The 25,097-nt window shown below is 41.0% G+C and overlaps 1 protein-coding gene and 1 non-coding gene across 3 annotated transcripts in view; one reads left to right on the top strand and one right to left on the bottom strand.

The window, feature by feature from the left end:
- The window catches only part of RCAN2 (regulator of calcineurin 2), a 356,048-nt gene that overhangs the window by 192,253 nt on the left and 138,698 nt on the right, over positions 1-25,097 (top strand). The gene's annotated exons all lie outside the window — the stretch shown is intronic.
- On the bottom strand, positions 3,329-3,435 carry LOC111821114 (U6 spliceosomal RNA). The gene has a single exon (XR_002824585.1). It is a non-coding gene; the product is annotated as a U6 spliceosomal RNA (small nuclear RNA).

Genomic DNA, 25,097 nt, shown 5'->3' with positions numbered 1-25,097 from the left:
TGTCAGTGGAAGCTTGTGTGTTGCTATGATGCTGAACGGGTTTCAGCAGACCTTCCAGACTGAGACAGATAGACGTCCCAAGTCAAGGTGTTAGCAGGGTCATGCTTTCTCTGAAAGCTGTAGGGGAGGATTCTTCCTTGCCTCATCTTATCTTCTGGTGGTTCCTGGCCATACTTGGCATTCCTTGGCTTGTGGATGCATCACTCCAATCTCTGCCTCCATGGTCACATGGCATTCTCCGTGTGTGTGTCTGTGTCTAAAATTCCCTCTTCTTATAAGGACACCAGTCACTTGTTTTGAAAGTCCTGGTGGCACACTGGTTAAGAGCTTGGCTGATAACCAAAAGGTTGACAGTTCGAATCCACCAGCTGCTCCTTGGAAACCCTATGGGGCAGTTCTACTCTGTCCTATAGGGTCACTAGCAGTCAGAATCAACTCTATGGCAATGGATTTGCTTTTGGGCTTTTAATCCAGTACGACCTCGTCTTAACTTGATTGCATCGGCAAAGACCCTATTTCCAAATAAGGTCACATTCGTAAATATAGGAGGTTAGGACTTTGACATATCTTTTGCGGGGATATGACAAGAGCCAAGTCCAGGAAGAAAGTAATCTGGATGTGGAGAAACAAACTCTAAGGGTGGGGAGTTCACACTAGGACTCAGCAGGGAGCAGTCTCCTAACCTCCTAAGCAGTCAGGTAGGAAATCAAAGCCCACCATGATGAGTTCACAACTGTTAACTCCAAGCCTGAGATAACCTGCTCCCTTTGAGGTTTCAGTGGCCTTCCTCAGGTGGGCCAGGCAGAGCTAAAGCAGTGTTCTCCAGGCCCTCCCAGTTGCTTGCCATCAGGCTCTGAGAATGTCCCACTCTCCTAAGGTTCCAAGTGTTGCACATTTTTGTTAGCTTGGAAAGTTGGAAAACTGGAAGGGGTAAAAGGAAGTATGGTCGAAAACATGATTAGCTGCTCTTGCCATAGGAAACAAAAGGCTCCCTTAAATAAAGATTTACAGCCTAGGAATCCCTATGGGGCAGTTCTATTCTGTCGTATAGGGTCGTTATGAGTCAGAATCAGCTCAACAGCACACAGTACTCTAAACTGAAAGAGAAAGGGCTCCTAAATGATCTAGCTGCACATAATACACAGTTTAGAGTAGAGAATAAAGAAAAGTTTGTTGCAATCAGTTGAATTTGAAGAGGAATTTAGGAGAATACAAGCCAAAAAACATTTGTTTTTAATTATTATTTGCCTCAGACATGCATTTCAAAATGCTAGAATTAATTGGCATCTATGTAAAAAAATTGGAAATTAAATATAATGTACACAGAAAAGTGGAGAAGAAAAAACAGATCAGTATACATATAATGTTTTTATGATTTTATCATTGGAGATTATATGTATTTCAAGAGTAAAAGAAATGAAATCAGCAGGAAAAATCACCATACTTAGCTTAAAGATGTGTGTAGACTAGATCATCTGTTACAGTTGATGAGATCCAGCAGTATGAAAAGAAAAATGAAAGAATGACTCTCCATCTTGACTGAAATAATGGGTCGGCATAATTAAGTGATCTAACTTGATCTTGAACTGACATTTCAAATTCATTTTACCCAGCCAAGCCTTTGAAGTTCCACAGTGGCATAATTTTAATACTGGGGATTTCAAGAGCTTTCTAAATAGGCCAACATCTCATGTAATCTTCAGTCTGTCACTAGTTATTTGGGATGTTTGTTGGTAAGAGCAGGTGCTCTTTTGATCTTCCTGCTTTAAAATAACGATAATTCCACCTGGTGCATGATTTGATAAGCCTAGAATTATCAATGGCTTGAGAAGAAAAATAACCAGATAAAATGTACTTCTAATAGTATATTCAGCTAATACTTTGCCATTTCATCACCATACTTCTTAAGCTATCACAATAATAATTTACAAGTTCAGATGTTAGCTTCACCCCAAGTCTGGCCATTCTCCCCACCTTGTGTTATAATCAGAAGTCCCCTTACATGTTCTAATTAAATTTGTATGCAATTGGGTAATGGTTGGGCCATCAGCAGGTGCACATATGCCAAGATAATCAAAAATACAAGACAACAAGAGAAACCTTTGTAGCAGGTGGGCAGAAGGAATTACCTGGGAATGTGGGACTTAGGAGGATGGCCAGCAATCTTTGGGATTTTGCCTGGAGGGCCTTGAGAGAAATGGCTGCATCTCAGGGTGTCAGGAAAGTGTCTGGATCATTTATTGTTGCTGTTGTGGGCCTTCGAGTAGATTCCTACTCATAGCGACTCCACGTGATAGAGTAGAACTGTCCGGTAGGGTTTTCTAGGCTGCAGTCTTTAAGAAAGCAGATCCACCAGATCTTTCTCCTGCGGAGCCACTGGGCGGGTTCAAACTGCCAGCCTTTTGGTTAGCAGCTGAGTGTTTAATGGTTGCACCACCACGGCTCCTCAAAGTTTAGATAATAAGAAAGTGAGCTTTATTTTGAGCTAGGAATGAAATAGGATGAGAATCGGAAAGGAAACTGGTCTTTTGGAGAAGGCAGCCAAAGGCACGAGTTGAGCCAGACCCATACTGAATGGCCTCTGGGTGATTGCTTTGGCAGTAGAGGATAGTAATTACAATCTCAGGCTCTAAAATTAAGTGACCCAGGTTCAAATCCTGTTTCTGCCACTTCCCAGTTCCAGTATAGCCTTGAGCAAGTTACTTAAACCTCCCTGCACCTCATTTCCTCATCAGCGTTGTTGTTGTTGTTAGGTGCCGTCGAATGGATTCTGAGTCATAGTGACCTTCTGTGCAGCAGAATGAAACACTACCCGGTCCTGTGCCCTCTTCATGATTGTTGTTATGCTTGAGCCCACTGTCGCAGCCACTGTGTCAATCCATCTCATTGAGGGTCATCTTCTTTTTTGCTGACTGTCTACCAAGCATAATGTCCTTCTCCAGGGACTGATCCCTCCTGATAACATGTCCAAAGTATGTGAGATGAAGTCTCACCATCCTTGCTTCTAAGGAGCATTCTGGCTATACTTCTTCCAAGACCAATTTTGCTTGTTCTTCTGGCAGTCCATGGCATATTCAGTATTCTTTGCCAACACCATAATTCAAAGTTGTCAATTTTTCTTTGCTCTTCCTTATTCATTGCCCGGCTTTCACATGCATTTCTTTCTTTTTTTTAATTGTTTTATTGTGATAAAAATATATATAAGAAAACCTTTGCCAATTTAACTTTTTTACATTTGTTACATCAGCAACATTGGTTATATTCATTGTGTTGTACAGCCATCACCACTGTCTGTTTCCAAATTATTCTGCCGCCATTAACAGAAACTAAAAATATGGAATGCTTCAGGAATTTGCGTGTCACCCTCGTGCAGGGGCCATGCTAATCTTCTCTGTATCGTTCCAATTTTAGTATATGTGCTGCCGAAGCGAGCACTCGAATGCATTTCTTGACTGCTGCTTCCATGGCTGTTGATTTGGATCCAAGTAAAATGAAATCCTTGACAACTTCATTCTTTATTCCATTTATCATGATATTCGTCTAGTTGTGAGGATTTTTGTTTTCTTTATGTTGAGGTGTAATCCATGCTATAAATCAATCTATAAAATAGGGGTAATAATAGGATTTATATAAAGAGGGTTGTTCTGTAAGTTAGATAAAATACTGCAAGCAGAGCATTTAGCATAATGCCTGACACGTAGAAAGTCACCAACAAACTTAGCTATTATCTCAAATGTGCTTATATACAGCCTGTACTCTGGCATCCCTTAAACTGTAGTAAACTTGTTATTTGCTCACCAGACAACTAATGTGATGTCTGATAATTCACAATTAAATAAAGGAAATGAATAATGAAAAAAAATGTGGAGCTTGAAGTAGAGATTATAAGCCTACAAAAGGAGACCTTAAAGAAGGAGAGACCATTAGAAGAAATGAACATTTTCTTATTAAGAGTTGCCTGTATTTTTTCATGTACCTTAGACTGAAAAGGAAAGAAATGCTACTATTTTTTGGAGATGGGAAAAAAAATCGAAAACCATGAAATGGAAATACAGAACCATGACATAATCAAATTGCTAGAGTAATGACAACAATTTTGCCAAGTAAATGCAGGCTCTGATAAAGGAAATGAAGAGCCTCGTGCACAAGAAGTTGATGGTTATGTAAGGTTGACATCTCTTTGACGATTTATTTACTTTGTCATCCCGTTGATTAACATTTCTATTTGGAACGTATGGTTTACCTTACAACGAAGGGGAAGTCCAGCAGCTTTATAATTACTGGAAAATCCTGGTTGACCCATTCATTTTCTCTAAAATAAATCTGAGTTGCTTGGATTCACTCTGGAGGCTAGAAGCTGAGCAAGGAAAAGCATAAACAAACGACAACAATTAAAAACGATGATAAAATATATTTTTTCCCTATTTAAGTATAAAGTTTTTAATCACTTAGGTTCCAGAAAAAGGATGACCTTTTCCATGACATACGTGTTGCCACTATCCTAAGTTTGGTTCAGAAGCCTTGGGTGGTGGAAATGGTTAACTCACTCCACAGCTAACTGAAAGAGATTTGAGTCCACCCAGAGGTGCCTCAGAAGAAAGACCTGGTGATCAACTTCTGAAAAAGCAACCATTGAAAACCCTATGGAACACAGACTCTGACATAACCATTGCCATGAGTTGGAATTGATTCAATAGCAACTGGTTTTAAGTTGGGTCCCGGGAAAACATCACTTCTCAGCCATAGTGCTGTTTACTGCTAGACCTCAGAATTCGTCTCCACACACTAGTCCATATGAACCTATCAGAATTTTTTTGACAAATGAAATTTATTTCCAATTTCAAGACTTGACTGAAGATTTAAGTTTCAAATCCCTTGTTTATTGATATTTTTCTCTGTCTCAAAACATTATCTCTGCCGAGCTCTCCCACACCATGATGATAGGGTTTGAAAATTTCAGATAAATATATAGATATAAGTTTTCACTATCTAATCCACCTAGAGAAAAATGACCATGGGATTAACCATAAGTCTCTCTTTAGGCATCAGTAATACCTCAAGTCTTTCTAATCTGAAATAAAACCTTTAGCAGCAGAGACTCTATAATGGCAAACAACATCCTGGTGTCACTTCTGCCAAGAAAATCCAAACTAATCCAGTTATCAACAAATCTAGGTGTCACTTCACCCCAAGAAAAATTGGCACCTTGTTCTTGAATAAAGCATGCTATAGAAAAGTGTTTATTTACAAAACACTTTTACAAAAGTGTTTATTTACAAAAAAATCTTCATTTTCATTATGTATGGCAAAAATTAAGCAGATGTGTATATTTTGTATAATTTTTATCTAGACTTGAAGACCTCTTTAAAGTGTTAAAAAGTAAAGATGTCACATTGACGACTAAGGTGCACCTAACCCAAGCCATGGTATTTTCAGTCGCCTCATATGCATGCAAAAGCTGGACAGTGAATAAAGAAGACTGAAGAAGAATTGATGCCTTTGAATAATGCTGTTGGTGAAGAATATTGAATATACCATGGACTGCCAGAAGAACGAACAAATCTGTCTTAGAAGAAGTACAGCCAGAATGCTGCTTATAAACGAGGGTGGCAAGACTTCATCTCACATACTTTGGACATGTTATCAGGAGGGACCAGTCCCTGGAGAAGGACATCATACTTGGTAAGGTGGAGGAGTCAGCGAAAAAGAAGAAGACCCTCAATGAGATGGATTGATGCAGTGGCTGCACCAGTGGGTTCAAACATAACAACGATTGTGAGATCACACAGGACAGGGCAGTGTTTCCTTCTGTTGTACATAGGGTCGCTATGAGTCAGTACTGACTTGACAGCTAACAAAAGACTTATTTTCAGGTTCCCGTTGGTAAAATCACGAGCCCAAGGCAGCAATCAACATAGCTTCTGAAGAGCTTGTCTAATCCATTATTTCAGAGATAGTCAAACTAGCCTTTTCAAAAAAAAGAAAAGAGCCATTTAGTTGATTGAATTTTTTACCTTTCACCTGGACTTGTGGCATCTTGGAAACTCAGTGTGAATTCAAAGTCAGGGTAGCCAAGCTGAAGCCTATATAGCTCTCTGTTTCTTAATTAAAAATCAAGATCTTGTCAAATTGCTCCCTAGTCCTTTATATTCCTACAGACTCTGTGCATCTCCAGCTACTTCCTTTTACTTTATGCCCACAGAGATTTCAGCATATTCTGCTTTGATTTCAAATCTCAGGACTAGCAACTCTACTTTCTGTCACCCTTCTCCCAGGATAGAGTTTTTGATGTTACTTCTTATACCCTGGGCCTGCTGTGCAGCCTCATGATTTCCAGTCAGTCCTCACTTTGGACATGTCACCAGAAAAGATCACTCGCGAGAAAAGGACATCATGTTTGGTGAAGTAGAGGGCCAGCAGAAATGAGGGAAACCTTCAGTGGGGTGGATTTACATAATAGCTGCAGCAATGGGCAGAAACATGTCAAAGATCGTGGAGATAGCATAGGACTGGACTGGGCAGTGTTTCCTTGTATTATACACAATGTTGTCATGAGTCAGAGCCAACTGGATGGCAACTAACAACAGCAATGTCAGGGCTACAATCCATATGGAAATTCTGGAAGCGAAGAGATATTTGGAAAATATTGGCATTAGATTGGGGCAAGCTCTAGCCTAAAACCACTGTGATTTAAGGAGCATCCAGATGTTTTGACTTAAAATACTATTAGCAAGTGTAGCTGAATTATTTGTCTGAAAATGCAAATTAAGTTTTACATATACATGGATGTAGGGGGAAGGCCTATTATTGTATCAGCACTCATCAGTCACCATCATATACCATTGTACCATTTAAAACCATACATTAGGACAATATAGAAGATTGCACTTTTCTCTCTATTATCAACAGGTAGGCTACTTTCTAGATTCTTCCCCACTGTAGCGAAGTAATAGTTCATTAGGTTGAATCAGTATAGACTTTGGTTAATTTGGCTGCTTGGTACCAAACAGATGATTGATTGACCATTTTAAAGGAAAATTTTTACCCATTATTTTTTCATCTTATAATCCCAGCCTATGTTCCCTTTTATCCTCGATTTCTTAGACAAATGATGTCTTCTTTAGAGTAATTCCTTAGGAAGTTTTTTATGTCTCCTTCTCTTAGTCACATAAAGCCTGCTGTAAACCCAGATCTCGTAACATCTTGGTAGGGAAAGTGTGGTTCATGGACCAGCAGCATCAGCATCTCGTGGGAGTTGGTTTAAAATGCAAAATCACAAGTCCTACCTGAGAATCTTCATTTTAACAAGGTCCCCAGAGGATTCTTACCACAGTAAAGTTTGAGAAGCACTGGATTAGGAAGGGTAGTAATTTCCCAGGCCCTATTGGTTGGCACAAATGATCTACCTTGCTACTAACTGAAAGGTTGACAGTCTGAATCTACCCAGAAGCATCTCGGAAGAAAAGTCCTGGCAATCTATTACCAAAAGATCATAGCCATTGAAAACCCTGTGGGGCACAGTTCTACTCAGCAACACATGGGGTAGCCATGAGTTGGATTTGACTGGACCAACTGGTTTGATTTTTTAGTAGTGTATAAAATAGAAGGATAGGGTATGTATGGTGTGAGAGACAAGAAATATATTGGAAAGCACCTGGGCTTTGGAGTCAGACACACCTATATTCAAATATTGGGTCTTGTTTTTGCCAGCTCTGAAACCTTAGACAATTATTTTTGAACTTTGGCTCTAGCATCTGTATATTGTGATTATGTTGTCAAACTGTTTCTTGGTGAGAATTAAATATAAGCAGGATATACTCACGCACAGCTGATACATAATTTCCCCATACATCCTGTATCATATGCCTCTTCCCTGTTCTTGAAGGTTCTGTGTTTTGAGCATCCCCAATCATTCAGTGCAATGATTATGCACTTTTTATATGTTCAGACACAGGCCCTCTACTTTACTAAACATTTATACGGGAAGTATATGTATATACTGCCAGAAAAATAATTTCATAAATAACCCAATTCAGGAAATAAAAATCATTGAAAGATGTTGATCAATATACTGAAGAGTTCTGGTAGAATTAGTCTGAAATTATTGATGAAATCAGCCCATGCTCCAACACTCCCTCCTTCCTATTATTTGGCTGACAGAAGCTCTAGGCTCTAGGCCAAATGTCAAAGTAGATGCAGTATCTCTTTGACATCTTCTTACTTCGCAGACCACCATTTTCTTTGCATTTTTAGTGCCAGTCAGTGTCCCCGTATCACATCTTACCGTCCAAAAGCTGCCTGTGGTATTGGTCCTGACAGTCTTGTGTTCTTCACCGATTATTTTTCTAGATCAAAATTACTTGTTCTCGGTTCTGTACTCACTGAGTTTGAAGTCAGGTGCCCATAATGCCTTAGAGCAGTGGTTTCCAAAATGGTATCTCTGGACCGGCAGCAGCAGTATCACCGAGGAGCTTGTTAGAAATGCAGATTCCTTGGTAGTGCGGGTGGTTGGTGCTGTGGTTAAGAGCTCGGCTGCTAACCAAAAGGTACTTAGAATCCACCAGCCACTCTTTGGAAACCCTATGGGGTAGTTCTTCCCTGTCCTTTAGGGTTGCTATGAGTCAGAATCTACTCGTTGGCAATTTTTTTTTTTTAAACTAACCTAAATGTTGGTGGTGGGTTCAAACTCAGCCAGTAGCACAGTGGAAAGAAAGGCCTGGCAATCTGCTTCTGTAAAGATTACAGCCAAGAAAACCCTATGGAGCAGTTCTACTATGTAACACACGGAGTGCCATGAGTTGGAAAGGACTCAATGGCAACAGGTTTGGTTTTGTTTACTCAAGAACTACTGAATCAGAGACTGTGGGAGTGGGAACCAGTAATCTGTGTTTTAACAAGCCCTCCCAGTGATTCTGATGCACACAAGTTTGGGAACCAGTGCATTACAGCTAACTACAGAATGCTGGAGGTGGAGTAGACTGTGGAGGCTCTAAACACAACAGGATTTTCCAGTTGAAATGACTCCTTGACACCACCTAGTTTAGTTTTTCTTCACGCTGGCTGCGTATTGGAATCATCTGGTAGATTTAAAAATCACTGACATTTGTGTCTCACTTCTACAGAATCAGTCTTAATTGGCTGGGGTATAGCCTGGGTATTGGGATTTTTCTAATCGCCCAGATGATTCTCATGTACACCATCAGGACTGATCAAGGTCGTCCTTGAATTTGAATCACCTGGGAGCCCTAATAATACCTGTATCTGGGTCCCACTCCAGACCAGTTGAAAACAAATCTCATGGGGTCTGGGCATCTGTAGGTTTTAAAAGATCCTTTTACATGGATGAACCTTGAAAACACTATGCTAATTGAAATAAGCCAGACATTAAAGGACAAATATTGTATGATCCCATTTATATGAACTATCTAGAGTAGACAAATGCATAGATACAGAACGTAGATTAGTGGTTTCCAGGGGCTGGGGGTAGGGAGGAATGGGGAGTTATTGCTTAATGGGTTCTGAGTTTCTGTTTGGGGTGATGGAAAAGTTTTGGAAACAGTGGTGATGGTAGCACAGCATTGTGAGTGTGATTAATGCCCCTGCATTGTATATTTGGAAATGATTAAAATGGCAAATTCTATGTTGTGTTTATGTTACCACAATTTGTTTAAAAAAAATGTCCTTTCCCTGATTCACAGGAAGGTTGAGAACTACTCATCAAGCTTAATCCCCTCATTTTACATATGTTGTTGTTGTTAAATGCTGGCAGGTCAGCCCCGCACAACAGAATGAAACACTCCAGGCCATTGTGATCCATAGGCTGATTTTGGGAAGTAGACTGCCAGGCCTTTCTTCATAGTCTGTCTGAGTCTGGAAGCACCACTGAAACCTATTTAGCATCATAGCAACACACAAGCCTCCAGTGACTGACGGATGGTAGCTGCTCATGAGGTACATTGGCTGGGAATCAAACCTGGGTCTCCCACATGGAAGGGGAGAATTCTACTGAACTACCAGTACCTCACATGCTTTACAGATGAGGAAATGTGAAAATAAACTCTTCACCAAAGGTTCATATTCAGTATCAGTGTCTGCTAATGGTTCCACTCTTTTATGCATTTACACTTTAGCTGAGGACATCACAGATAATGAATGCTAGAGAAGAAGGTTGAAGGTGGGACCTTCCCCCAGCTAAGGGGCATGTTTTCTCCATGCCACCATCCCTGTCCTAAATAAGCTGCCGGGGGGAAGCCCTCCTAAAGTGTACTTATGGTAGTTAGTAGGCAGGAAGCCCCAAACACACATTCTGATCATTGTTGAAGTATATTTTTCATTGACTTGATAAATTCTGTTTTACCCCCATAGGATTTACAAAAGCAGAGGAAAGGATTTCTGCAGCAGAGTCTGGTGCTGCTTCAAAATGCCACAACCGTCGTTCCTAGGACCAGAAAAGTGCTTTTGCATAGATAAATGTCATCCTAGACCTAGGGCATCACCGGGATTATAACGTTATTGAATTTTCCATCTGTACCTCTGATATGCATGTAGTAAAAATAAACTAAAGATTTTATACAAAAATTAGTTCTGAGGTGACAGGATAGATTTTTCCAGTTCGAAATAAGCTGACGTGTCCTCAGATGAGGGAAAGGAAATATAATATCCTGGCTGGGAGCTAGAGGAGACTACGACATCACCTGAGCCTCTTCCTGGGCAAGGTGAAAACTGAGCTACTTTAAACAAATATTTCCTTGTCCTACCCTCTTCTTTCCCCTTGCTAACTTCTGCTAGGGTCTTAGAATGCTAGTTAAGAAGTTCTTATGTACAGTTAAAACCATCCCAGTGTCAACATTTACTAGCTGTGTGATCTTTGGCATGTCAATCTCTCTGGGCTTCTTTCTGTTTCCTTGTCTGTAAAACATGGAGAACACTACTGCCGCCGTCATAGGATTATTGAGAGTATTAAATGAGGCAACACATTTTTTAATACACTCAGTGCCTGGCATGCAGTAAACATATTTCTTCTTGCCATCCTCTCCAAACGTGGAAAATACCGACCAGTAGCCTCTTCATGAAAAATTTAAAAAAAGAATCTTAAAACCAGTAACTTAAATCACCCCTTAACTTTCTAAGGCCTAGTTTCTATCCCATAAATTTTCTTAGTCACTATTTTTTTTAATCATCTCCAGATTAATTTCCACGTGAATTTTAATGCCACACCAAAGCAGACATTTCTTTTGGGTTGGATTAATGTTTATTCTAGTGGCAAGCCTCAGATCTCATCCCTTGAACTTTGTTTCGTTCCCTTGATGTTCATCTTTAGCTAGGATGACCAGCTGTCCTGGTTTGCCCATGACTAAAGGGGCTTCTAGGATCCAGGACTTTTAGTGTTAATACTAGGTGGTTTTGTTTTTGTTGTTGTTTTAACAGTTGCTGTCGAATCAGTTCCGACTCATGGTGACCCCGTGTGTGTCAGAGTAAACTGAGCTCTGTAGGGTTTTCAATGGCTGGTTTTTCAGAAGTAGATTGTCAGGCTTTCTTCTGAGGAGCCTCTGGGTAGGCTTGATCCTCTGGCCATTTGTTTAGCAGCCAAGCGTGTTAACCCTTTGCACCACCCAGGCACTCCAAACCTAGAGTAATCCTGAGCAAACCGGCATGAATTTTTCAGCTGATGTTCAGCATGTGGCCAGCTGACCCCTTATGTCTTGACAGAGGCGCTTGGAGGCACTACTAAAAATCTGTAATACTGGGGCACGCTTATGACCTGGCAACAACAGGTCTGCATAGCAGGAGAAGGTCAAATCTATCACAACCGAAATAAAAGAACTAAATGGGTAAAGACCGGGCTCAGAAAGTAGATATTGGGGAAGACTGAAATGTTTCCTCTAGATAATTATCTAGCTGTGTGAACTTGATCCAAGGGGTCATTTAACCCCTCTGAGTTTGTGTTTTGGTAAAATGGGGGTAATGTAATGCTCATCTCACAGGGCAGTAGACAAGACTGGTCTGGATATTGTATGCAGAAGCAACACATGTCTGCTAATTGCCGAGAGGCAGCGGCTGTTGTGGGAAAAATATGGCCCTGAGTTAGGATCCCAGTTCTCCACTGTACTCATTATTTGACTTTTGTCATGTTGGACAAATTTGAGCCTTGTTTTTCTCACCATGAACTTGGGAATCACAGCACCTCCCTTGCAAGGCTTTTCCAGCCCATCAGAAGTCTCCTGGGGAGACTCATAAATATAGATGCAGTCCGTGGGGCCAGGGAGGAGGCATAGGCTGGCAGTACTCACGTTCGTCCATGCCTGCTCCCTGGCCGTGGGGACTGCAGCTATATCTGAGAGGACTGGTTTCCCCCAGGAGACTTCTAGGGGCTGGAAAAGATGTACTCAACCTTGGATGCACATTAGAATCCTTTGAGGAATCTTAAAAAACAAACAAACAAACCGTCCAGGCTTCACTGCAGACCAATGAAATGCAGTTCTCCAGGGGTGGCCCTGGGCATCATTTTTTAAGCTTTCACTAGGCTGTGGGCAGGGCGCACAGCTGACTCAAAAAGCAAATATAAAGAGAAGGCAGCTCTTTCATCAGCCCTAGGCCTACCCAAGAAGATCAAAGAAAGGAGCCTGAATCACACTCTGACCTTTATTATTTGTTAATTCAGTTTATGAGCTGAGCCCGTGTGCCAAGAGGAATCTAACTCGGATTCCTCTTTCCTTGTGTCTCCACCTCGTCACTTGGTTGTCGACTTGCTGGCTCAGTTTCCAAGAGTACCTTGTGAAGGAGGGTCATCACAGGAGCCTTTGGTGTCCCTCAGGACAACTCATGTCTGTGTCTTTATTAATAGATGTTCTCAAAATTACCCTGTAACTTTCGTCTTCCTGAGAATGCCCTTTGGAGGCAGCAGGATGGGAGGATTCAGCAGCTGGGTTAGGAAGGAAGGGCTGAGCCCGCCCATCTGGAGCAGCACGCAGGGCCGTTAGCTGCTTCAGACCAAACCTGGAAGTAGTCACGTTATTTCCCTGCTTTGATGTTTGAGAAGTTTAAGCAGAGGTCTTTCTTAGGCTCCTTTGATCTGCCCCAGTAGGTTCTGCCAAGCTTTGCATGAGCCACGAGTCGCTGCTCAACACCTTTTCATGTTTCTGGCTTCTTTGGCACTCTGGAAAGTACATGATTAGTTTCTTAGGCAACCCACTGAAGCAACAATAGAAATGGTAACATTGAGGATATCCCAAAGCTGAGTTCACAACTGGCCACTGTGGCATTGGGCTTTGGATGATGTATTAACTAGTTGAACGATCGGTGATTTTTAAAGCATTTTTGAGCTGCAGAGGATAAGCCGAGTGGGCCTGGCTTTAATCATGATTCCTAAAGAGAAAGAACCGTAGGCACCATCACATCTTAATTTATAGAAGAGGACATCGAGGGCTGGCATAGGGAACTGACTCGCCTGGCGTCAGGCTGGATTGACTGGTAGAACCAAAACTGCATTCCTGGCCTCCTTTTCAGAGTTCAGAATGATAACAGCTAAACCCTGAAGGCCCTATTTCAGGACTTCTGGAACTTTCTAGGGATCCATGAATCACTTGTTTAATACAGCTTCCTAGGGGTTGAGAGAATTGATAGTGTTCATCGTTTTCTCAAAGTGGTCTTCAGTCAAAAGTAGTTAGTTAAATAACCAGTTTTCTAGCCTTTTGTAATATAAGAACGTTACTTTAAAATTTCATTTATAATGATTAGTAAACATTCTGTAGGATATTAAAGAGATAATAATTACATTACTATGCCAATTCTACAAGTCATAAAATACATTTCCTCTATTAATAAGGAGCCCTGGCGGTGCAGTGGTTAAGCATTTGGCTGCTAACCAAGAGGTAGCCAGTTCAAATCTACTAGCTGCTCCTTGGAAACCCTATGGAGCAGTTCTTCTCTGTCCTGTAGGGTTGCTGTGAGTCAGAATCAGTTTGATGGCAATGGATTTGGTTTTGGTTTTGCATTAATAAAGCATTACTTATTTATTTATTCGTTTGTTCACCTGGAGTAGGATGTTGTTGTCATCCAGTCGATTCCAACTCACGGCTATCCTACATGTGCAGAGTAGAACTGCTCCATAGGCTATCTCATCACAGGGCACTGAAATGCATAAGAACCTAAAGTACCGTAATCAACGAAAAATTCAAGAAGATTTTGAATAATCCAATATTTCAGATTTCTGTCTCTATTTGTACTTTTTAAGTGGATGCAGTTCTTAAATTGTTAATAAGAAAGACAGTATATTAAAAGTTATTTAAAGACAAAAAGCTGGGTCATAATTTTATCATATTTCATTGTGCTGTCTATTCCTTGTAATGTGACTATACTGATGCCACTGTTAAAAAGACACACATTGCATGAGGATGGCTGTAATGAGATTTTTTAAGGACAATTTCAGTCTTTACCTGGCCACTCTAGTAATGTAATAGCACCACTTGGCCAGCTGGTTTCCCAGACTGGTATTGCTGTAGTGCCAGGTCGCTCCAAGCATGGTCCAGGACCAGCAGCATCGCAACCCCTGGGAGCTTCTTACAAATGCAGAACCTGGTGCCCATCCCAGACCCACTGAGTGAGGATCTGCATTTTAACAAGACCCTAGGTGAATGTGGGACGCAGTAAAGTCTGAGAAGCACGGCTGTATGTGGTCAGGGACCTGAGTTAGAAATAATAGACCTACTCCCGTGGTGGTCTGACCAGCAGTCACTTTATCATGCTTGTGTGGTGACAGATGTCAGTGGAGGCTGTAGTTTATGATGTAGTATAAATTATTTGGTACCAAGTTTTACTTCTTTTATATTGATTACCTATAAAGACAGATATATGGACATGCATACAGGTGATAGTTATTACTGTGAAAAAAGAATTCTCTGTTCTTTTTTTTTTCTTTCCGTGTTCACTTTGTCGCTCTGGATCTAGTCTTATTTCTTAAACTGCTGTTCTGCATTCTCTGCTGAAAGAATGACTTACAGCTTCTGGAGAGCCTTCCTGGAGGGCTGTTTTAAGCCGTAGCGAATGGGAGCTACATGATTGATTTGGTCTCTTAAAAACCTCCCCGGGTTTCCTGACACACGGAACACTCATACTAATAACTTGCTCCAGTATATGAAAAGTGCTTTGTTTTGTCAATAAGGGCAGCAATGACTGAATTTCCCTCATTTTATGATTTTCCACTTCTTTGCAATATTTCTTCTCATTCTGCATGTATATGGATGATGGACAGGATTTTCTGAGACTGTTTTAATAACTGGCATCATATAGGGCTGAACCACAGAAGTTGAGATTGAGAAGTGAATTTATTGCAAATGCATTGGCATTTCAGGCAGATCTCTAAGTAAGGTCTTCTATGTTTTTTATGAGTGTTTGGGGAGAAAAACTGTGGTTGTGCATTGCAAAAGTTTTAAAATTCAAGCATGCGTATTAAACAACAAATAAAACATTCTTTTATTTATAACTGGTTTTATTGTGGCGTAAGTGTTTATATGGGTACTTACGTAAGTAATTATTTAAGCCTTTGTGCTGTAAAATGTTTTATTCCTGCCACTATGAACAATTTCTAGGAAATTCTCAGTAATGGCTAATGTCCAGTCAAATAAAATCTAGAAATTATTTATGAAGTGAATGTAACATTCTGTTTGAAACATATATAATCTTTCCCCTGTAAAATCACAAGTTTCCCAGAATATTAAAAAGCTCACAGTAAATATTTTATTCATTAATTGAAGTGTGCTTTATTACTAATAATACGGTGAGCTGTGTTGTGAGGAAGGAGCCTTGGTGGGTCAATGGTTAAGTGCTCAGCTGCTAACCGAAAGGTCGGTGGTTCAAACTCACCAGCAGCTCCCCAGGAGAAAAGACCTGGCATTCTGCTCCCTGAAGGATTACAACCTAGGAAACGTTATGGAACAGTTCTACTCTTCCTGTAGGGTCGCTGTGAGTCAAAATCGACTCAATGACACATGACAACAACATGTTGTGAGGAGATTGTTAAAAAAAAAAAAAAAAAATTTAAAGATCAGGTAGCTAGTTTGAAAATATCAGTGGCTATCAACCTTGGCCATACTTTGCAATCACCTGGGGAGCTTTCGACAAGACTGATTATGGGGTCTTACCCCCAGAGATTCTGATTTAGTTAGTCCAGAGTATTACCTATATGTAAAAATATTTTAAACTTTTTTTATTTTGAAATAATTATAGACTTACAGGAAGTTGTTGCAAAGATAGCACAAAGAGGTCCCTTGTACCTTTCACCCAGATTTCCCTAATAGTAACATCCTACAAAGGAGCTTTGGTGGTATAACTGTTAAACACTCAGCTACTAACTGAAAGTTTGGTGGTTTGAACCTACCCAGTGGCTCTGCGGGAGAAAGGCCTGACGATCTGCTTCTGTAAAGATTACAGCCTTGAAAACTCTATGGAGGAGTTCTTCTCAGTGACATGGAGTTGCTATGACTCGAAATTGACTTGACAGGCCTAACAACAACGGAGCCCTGGTGGCGCAGTGGTTAAGCATTCAGCTGCTAATCAAAAGGTCGGCAGTTCAAATCCACCAGCTGCTCTTTGGAAACCCTATGGGGCATTCTACTCAGTCCTGTAGGGTCGCTATGAGTCCGAATTGACTTGATGGCAACAGGTTTATTATGAGTTAGCAACAACAACATCTTGCATAACTGTAGTCCAACATCAAAGTCAGATAATTGACATTGGAAGAATAATGTTAACTAGAAGATTACAGACCTTATTCCGATTTCACCAGTCTGAGTATCAGAACTTTTAAATGCTCCCCAGGTGATTCTACTAAATAGACAGGACTGCAAACCTCTGCCCTAGGTTCTATATACGGTTCCTCTAACCACGAGTGTGTGATTACACACACACACACACACACACACACACACACACACACACACAAAATAAAATGGCAACACACATACCTGCAGAGGCAGACCACACTCAAACATAAACACGATCTAAAAACGTGAAACTTTTGTTAGCAGATTGCAGGATAAAGTAACTTACATTTAAAAGCAAACCTAACTATACCCGCATTTCACAATCGTTTTAGATCCTATGTCAAACGAAAAATGTTTACCATACCTAAGAAAGTAAACTAGAGTGTGTGACTACCAGAATTAAAGTCCATATTAGTAATGAGAAGAACATTCCATGGCTTTTAAAAATGTCATGGATAGACACAATTTAAGTCTGAACATTTGGTAACATGGTAAGATCCTTTTTGTATACATAATACTGTATATAAAACAGCCATTTATCATGCTCCAAATGCACGTAAGCATCTGCTGTTCGCTGTAAATAAATCAGTGTGTTCTTGTCTGCTACCTGGGAAATTAGACATGGTCCTGGGCAAGTTTCCATACCTTTACTCTTTAAAAAGAGTTGAAATCAGTATTAATCACTTAAACAGTGGGAGTAATGAATAAACTTCACATCTCATCCTAGTGTCTGCTTTCAGGTATTAACTATGAAGTTAATTTTGTTAGGTGGCATCGAGTAGATTCCAACTCATAGTGACCCTATGACACAGAGTAGAACTGCCCCATAGAGTTTCCTAGGCTGAAATCTTCATAGGAGCAGATTGTCAGGTCTTTTCTCCCATGGAGCTGCTGATGGGTTCAAACTCAGGATAATGCACAAAACCAAACATTGTTCTAGATTACAGTAAAGCAACAGGAGAGATCACTGTTAGACAACTGGGAAAAAATAGTATATTTGACAGATCCTCTTTTTAGGAACATTTTAAGCTTCTCTAATAAACATGATAAATAATCTAAAATTCTAAATAAATGTTCTATGGGAGCCAAGGAGCTAGCTAGCCTTCAGACATCCTAGCAGTTCATTTTATAGGACCACCCTTCCCTTGGGTCTGATGATACCCTCAGTTCTCTAGGCAGGAGTGAAAAGGACTTAGTAATACAAATTCCAGATATAAATGAGAGGTGGAAAATAGTAGGCATAAGCAAGATCTGGACGTCAAATTTTTAGCCCAAAGATGATCAGTTATTCATAATCTATAATTTCAGTGTCGTATAAAGTTGATTCCCAGGTGATAGCCTAATTTTCTTTCCACACTACCTTATAGAGAAAAGCTATTTAGGAAGTGGTGTAGCATTTTGACTTTAATACTAACACAAAGGTTAATATTAACACAAAGGTTAATATTAAAGGTTGAATAGGAACATTTATAATCATAACGTGAGGCATTGGTGGTTCCGTGGTGGAATTCTTGCTTTCCTTGCGGAGATCGGGGTTTGATTCCAGGCCGGTAGACCTCACGTGCAGCCACCACCCAGGGGTGGATTAACCAATAAGCAAGGTATACACAGGCTTACTTGTGTTTATCTGCTAATCTGTAGTGCACAATTTCACAAAGATGTGGTGAAAACAGGTGAAATTGTGCACTACAGATTAGTAGATAAACACAAATAAGCCCGTGCGTACCTTGCTTATTGGGTAGTCCGTCCCTGCACACCACCCATTTGTCAGTGGAGGCTTGCATGTTGCTATGATGTTGAACAAGTTTTAGCGGAGCTTCCAGACTAAGATGGACTAGGAAGAAAAGGCTGGTGATCTGCTTCTGAAAATCATCCAGTGAAAACCCTGTGGCTCACAATGGTCCAGTCCCTTTGTGCATGGGAATGCCATGAGTAAGGGCCAATTAGATGCCAGCTAACAACAACAATAACTATAACAGCTCCAAGCCAATCTCATGTCAGGGTGCTACAACTTGCCTTTGCCTTATACAAAAAGGAGGTTTCCCCTTACTTGTCATGTAACTTTCATCAAGCTTGTTGAGAGCCTTGCTATAGTGTTCCAGGGTTTAGTTACTAAGGATTGTCTGTGTACGATCCACCAAATTTCACCTGTTTCCACCTCTAGCTCCACTATCTCTAGATACTAGTGTTTCAGGCTCTTTTAGAATCCCCTCTCCAAGACACAAATGTGACTGAATGTTTCTGGTGTAATGGGTGACTGTTGTCTTCAGAGGCCTCCCTAGACTCCCTTTCTGCCTGTTTTCTTTCAGTGACAGAGGCCCTCTCTTCCCCCGATCTCTCCAAGGTACTCGGTGCCCCCATGTTACCTTGACAACTTTCTGGTCCTGGCCCAGAGCCTGCATCTCCCAGGGGAATTTTACTTGGATGAGTTCCATAAAGTTATAGAGCATTAAGAATGTTTGAATCAGAGTTTTAAGAATATTCTTTCTACCTAATGTTTTGGGGAGAGGTTCAGGTTAGAAATAGCATTTACAGGAGGCCAGTGAGGGCTGCTGAAGCCCTGGAGAGACCGTGATGGAGCCACATGTACCTGAGTCGAGGCGAGAGGTTAATAGAGCCTCCTGACCCTGATGATGTGACTTCCCTTCTTTGGTACCTGGCTCCTGAAACCAGTCCTGAGAGAAGAAGGAGGGTGGGAAATGTTGAAAGGGAAGGGCCTATTCTCAGAGATGTTGGTACAAATAACCACTCCCTCCTCTTTACCCTATCTGTTGATTCATTGGAGTCCCTGGGTTGTACAGACAGTTAACACGCTCAGTTGCTAACCAAAAGGTTGGTGGCTCGAGTCCATCCAGAGGTTCTCAGAAGAAAGCCCTGGTGATCTACTTCTGAAAAATCAGGCATTGAAAACTATGGAGCACAGTTCTGCTCTAACACACAGGGGCCATCATGCGTCGAATCACCTCAGTGTCAAATGGTTATTGATCCACTGGTTTTTACTAAATTAGCTGAGAACTTAAAGCACCTCAAATGACCTTTAAAGTCATTTGAACATGTAGACTAATGTAGAACAACTGGATTAAGACAACAGTATTTTGAATGTTCACCAGATCAAGCCTTCGCAGTAAACAGAGATAGTGATTGGCCAATTTCTGTAATTTTAGAGATCTTAAGAGGGACCTCCCCGAGAATTTCTTTCACCTGCTGGGGAATACCTTAAAAATATATTTTTTTTCCTTAATGATATTTCTTACTGTATATCTTTATGCCTGTGGCTTAATGCTTGGTAGCGTCTATTGAAATCCAACTATATTTTGAGATGGGTAGCATTATTTTAAAGATATGTTGTTGTTGGGTACCATTCAGTCAATTCCAACTCATAACGACCCTATATGATAGAGTAGGAAACCATAGGGTTTTCTAGGCTGTAATCTTTACAGCAGATCACCAGGTCTTTTCTCTCACGGAGCCACTGGTGGGTTCAAACCACCGACCTCTGGTTAGCAGCCAAGCACTTAACCATTGCACCAACACGACTCCTTATTTTAAAGATTAAGAGTTGTATATTTACAGCTTAACGTGAAGTATCTGATCATTTTTAGAAGCAAGCATTGAAGAGGGCGAGGGGGTAGAAAATGAAGAACATGCCAAATACAGCGATCCTGAGGACATGGAAGTCTGGATGGTGGGGACCCACAGAAAAATGTCATTTTCCATTTTGTGGCTTCCCACCTGCCCCACCCCAATTATAAAAATAAACAAAAGCAGTCTGCACCCCCAACTCCCTGGACCATCTGTGACTGCATGCAGGTGTATTTTGTTTTGTTCCTTCATCATTGCCAAGGGTATTTACTATCTGGGCCCCATTGAATCACTTATTTTCCTGGTTGTGAGGTGGCCTGTTCTGCGAGTTTGGTGGTATGTGCTGTTTACTAGAGAAGCTGTTAAATCTCTCACCTGTGTATCTTGTGAGAGCTGCAGCTGGGAGATAAAGGCTCGTGGAGTGTGGAGCGTTGGTATGTGAGAGACTTTCAAGGACATGGCATCCTTCAGATCTTTTCTAGGGAATCTCAGAGTAGAATCAAAATGAAGTGTCCACACTAACCGCCCTTCTGGGTTCCAGTGGTCCACCAGAACAAGACAAGACCCAGGCTTGAAACCTTTGGACTAGAATGCTTTATCAGTAACATGTTCCACATGGAAAATTAAAACTCGGATATTGCAAAGAAATGCCTTAAAGAGAACAGAAAGCTTTGACTGCGAATTGTCAAATGCTGGAAAGATTTTGTTCCCTAGAAACAGCCGACAGTAGCTAGCAAGGGTAGAAGAACAAGAGCTTTGGGGTCAAACATAGTCGGGTTAAAATCCCGGCCCCACTTACAAGCTATGTGACTTGGAGAAAATTATTTAACCTGTGCATTTGATCCAGTAATTCCACAGATAAAATGATAATAGCTAGGATGTTTACTGTATGTCAGTTCCTTTTCTGGGTACTTTACACGTGTTAACTCATTTGATCCTCACAACAACCCTAGGAGTACTACACAGGAAACTGAGGCACAGAGAAGATGACTTGCCCAGGGTCCAGTGGATTGGTACTCTTATGCAAAGCAGCATGGCACGTGGTTAAGGAATGGACTCCAAGGCCAGACTTCTTGGGTTTGACTCCCGGCGCTGCTGTTAACTAGCTGTGTAAAGGACTTAAAACACTGCCTGTTACATACGAATTCCTTCAAAGTGTTTTACTCGGAGGGACGTAAGATCCTCTCTCTCGTTATTAATGCTTACAGTGCCCACTGATTTAAAAATAATTTCTAATTACAGAAATGAGAGCTATTGAACTCAATTTAAGCAGTATTGACTCCTGCATATCCTTTTCAGTGGTTTTATTCAGCCCATAACTTGCCTTGACACCTATTAGACCAGTTTTATCATGATCATATAAGGTCCCTGGGTGGTACAAACGGTTTATGCTCAACTACTAACCTAAAGGTTGACAAGTTTGAACCCATCCAGCGGTGCCACAGAAGAAAGCCCTGGCAATCTGCTTTACTTAAGATTATAGCCAAGAAAATCCTACAAAGCACTTCTACTCTGTAATACATGGCGTCACCATGTGTCCAAATTGATTTGATGGCAATGGGCTTGAATTTTTTTTTTTTTTTTTTTTTGGCTTATCATTGCTATTCTTAGGATATAGACTCCAATGCCCAGAAATAATGTAATGTCTACCAAATGGTCCTCCTCAAATTCTGCATCTCCAGGATCACTTGCTCCCTTCTCATCATGTAGCAGGCAGACTTGCATGCCCCCAGGCCCCAGAGGAACTGTCTTCATCATGAAGCAACACCCTCCATCTGGACGACTCTCCAGACACCTCTGCAGGGCTTGCTCAACTGCTTGCAAACTGAGCAAAATCTCCTGACATCAACCATTGCCCTGGAAAAGAATCTAGAAGTGGGGCACAAACTGTAATACAGAATTCCTTGGTGGTGGTCAGCAGTAGATCATTGCTCCAATTTCTAACCCTTTCCTTCTTTCACTCATTCACTCATTCATTCAAAAAATATGTGCCACACACTATTATAGATGCTGAGGATACAGCAGTGAATGCAGCCATCAATGTCCCTGGCCTTGTGGCCTTACACTCTAATGGAAGGAGAAACCCAGTAAACAAATATATGACTTGGTAGATGATATTAGTGCTGTTAGGAAAAATAAAACAGAATAAGGTATTATGGAATGGGTACATGTTATTTTAGATAGGATAAGGGAAGGCCACCTTGAAGAGGTGATATTAGAAGAGAGGTCTGAATGAAGTGAGGGAAGGTCTAAGGGAAAAACATCCCAAGCAGAGGGAAGAAGTGCAAAGATCATGAAGCAGGAGTGTGCTTGGTGGGTTCAGTAACAAGGACATCTGGAATATAGTAAAGAAAGGGAAGAGCAGTGGGAAGTGGGATAAAGTAGGGGACAGGGCCAGATGAGATGGGTTCTTACAGACCTGATGAGAATTTGCATCTTGTTTTAGTACAATAGGAAGCCACTGGGAGGTGGAGAGCAGGGAATGATGTGAATTGACTGACCTTTTTAAAAATTGGATCATTCTGGCTTCTGTGTGGACGTAGAATATAGGAGAACCAGAAGGAAAGTGAGGAAGCCAGTCAAGAGGCTCTGGCATTAGTCCAAGTGAGAGAAGGTAATGGTTTAAACCAGGCTGATATGGGTAGAAGAGGTGAGACTGATCAGAGCTGAGACAGACTTTGAAGGTTTGGTTGACAGGATTTGCAGATGGGTTGCATGTGGGTGAGAGAAAGCAAGGAATCAAGGAAGACTCCATAATACACTTGAACCTGGTACACTTCTCTGCAATAGATAACCTGTTTACTTGTGTTATCTGTGAGTATCCTTCCTACTGAGTTTAAAATTCCTTTGAGATCAGGAACTGTGTCTTAATTATTGTTTTTCTCTCCTCTTAGTAATGACTCTTCTAGTAAAGGCACAATAAAAGTTTGTGAAATGGTAATTATAATGCATAAAACATTCGTCAGTGAATGAAGATCCTAAATTTTAATACCTGTTTTGAATTTGCTGTGTAGTTTGGGAAAAATGGCTCATAACTTCCCTTCTGTAATTCATCATATTTGCTTTTGTAATGTAAATGCAGTGCCAGTACACCTAATGCTGGGTGGCAAACCTAACGCTGGATATGGGATAGAGAGTCCTCAGTTATTTGTAGTTCTGGAGAAAGAAGAGTGGAAATAATTTGGTGGGTATGTATTATTTGGGTATCGTTTAATATCATGCATTTCAGACCTGAAAATTTTGTTGTCACCACTACCGCCTGTGTCACTGGAAGACTTTGCTGATCGAGTGTTCTTTTCTGTGAGGTCTGGAAATGGCCTCAGAATCTATCTCCGCACTCCAGGTTGCCATTCCTGACTGACCCAATCCCCAGTCATCTAACAGTTGAGGGAATTAAAGCTCAGAGAGAGCAAATAATGTAGTTCACCTCAGCGGGTGGTGGCAAATCTAGAGCCTGAGTCGGTGCTTAGATTTGCAGACCAATGTGATTCCAAGCAGGGGTTGACAGAGTGAGGAGGGAAGAGAGCTCATGCAGGCAAGGTCGTATGTGACACGGAGAAACTGCATGGGTGTGTGAAGGGCTGTGTTGGGGCAGGGGGGCTAGTGAGGCAGGCAGGACCCCCAAAATGGGCTTGGAAGAGAAAGGGATCCCACAGCCCATAGATTCATAAGATATTTTCTGCACCACAGAGGAAATGCTGGTCAGGGTCTAGAATTCTTGTTCCCTTTATGACTATTTAAGGATGAAGGCCACATATGTTAGCCTCTTTTATCCAATTAAATCATGGAGGATGTAGATCTGACTTACTAGTGCTGTCATTCTAATGTGTTTTTTTCTCTTCCTTTTGTTAAATACCTACAGAAATAAAAAAAGAAAAATACTCTTATTGCCAACTCAGTCACCTTAGATATGCCACAAAATGGCTAATTTCCTCAGCACAGAAAGCAACACAAACAGTAGATCAGTTGTGTGACTAGATGCACCATCATTGGAAATCTAGTTGTTATTGTTGAGACTCAGAGATGCTTTGATTGAAATCACAATATAGCATTCCACTCAGGTCTGACATAGAGCCACATTAACCTCTCCAGGCTTTGAACAATAAAAGGCCTTCCTCATTTATGCTTATGTAGGTTTGATTCACTTATTAATATACCAAGGAAAAAATATGGCTTTTGTTCCAAGAAAGAAATATGCCTTTTGTTCTTTGAAAAGTTTCTACTGAACAGATTTCTTTTTTTTTTTTTTTTGTACTTTAGATGAAGGTTTACAGAACTAATAGTTTCTAATTAAATAGTACACATATTGTTTTATGACATTGGTTAACAACCCCACGACATGTCAACACTGTCCCTTCTTGACCTTGGGTTCCCCATTACCAGCTTTCCTGTCCCCTTCTGCCTTCTAGTCCTTGCCCTGGGCTGTTATGCCCCATTAGTCTCTTTTTGTTTTATAGGCCTGTCTAATCTTTGGCTAAAGGGTAAACCTCAGGAGTGACTTCATTACTGAGCTAAAAGGTTGTCTGGGGCCATACTCTGGGGGTTTCTCCAGTCTCTGTCAGGCCAGTAAATGTGGTCTTTTTTGTATGTGTGAGTTAGAATTTTGTTCTACGTCCTTTTCCAGCTTTGTCCAGGACCCTCTATTGTGATCCCAGTCATAGCAGTCAGTGGTGGTAGCAGGGCACCATCTAGTTGTACTGGACTCAGTCTGGTGGAGGCCGTGGTAGTTGTGGTCCATTAGTCCTTTGGAATGAT

Source organism: Trichechus manatus, unplaced genomic scaffold (assembly GCF_000243295.1).
Source record: "Trichechus manatus latirostris isolate Lorelei unplaced genomic scaffold, TriManLat1.0 scaffold00065, whole genome shotgun sequence".
In the NCBI taxonomy this organism is placed as follows: domain Eukaryota; kingdom Metazoa; phylum Chordata; class Mammalia; order Sirenia; family Trichechidae; genus Trichechus; species Trichechus manatus.
Note: the sequence above shows the minus strand (reverse complement) of the source record. Positions and strands in the feature narration are given on the sequence as shown.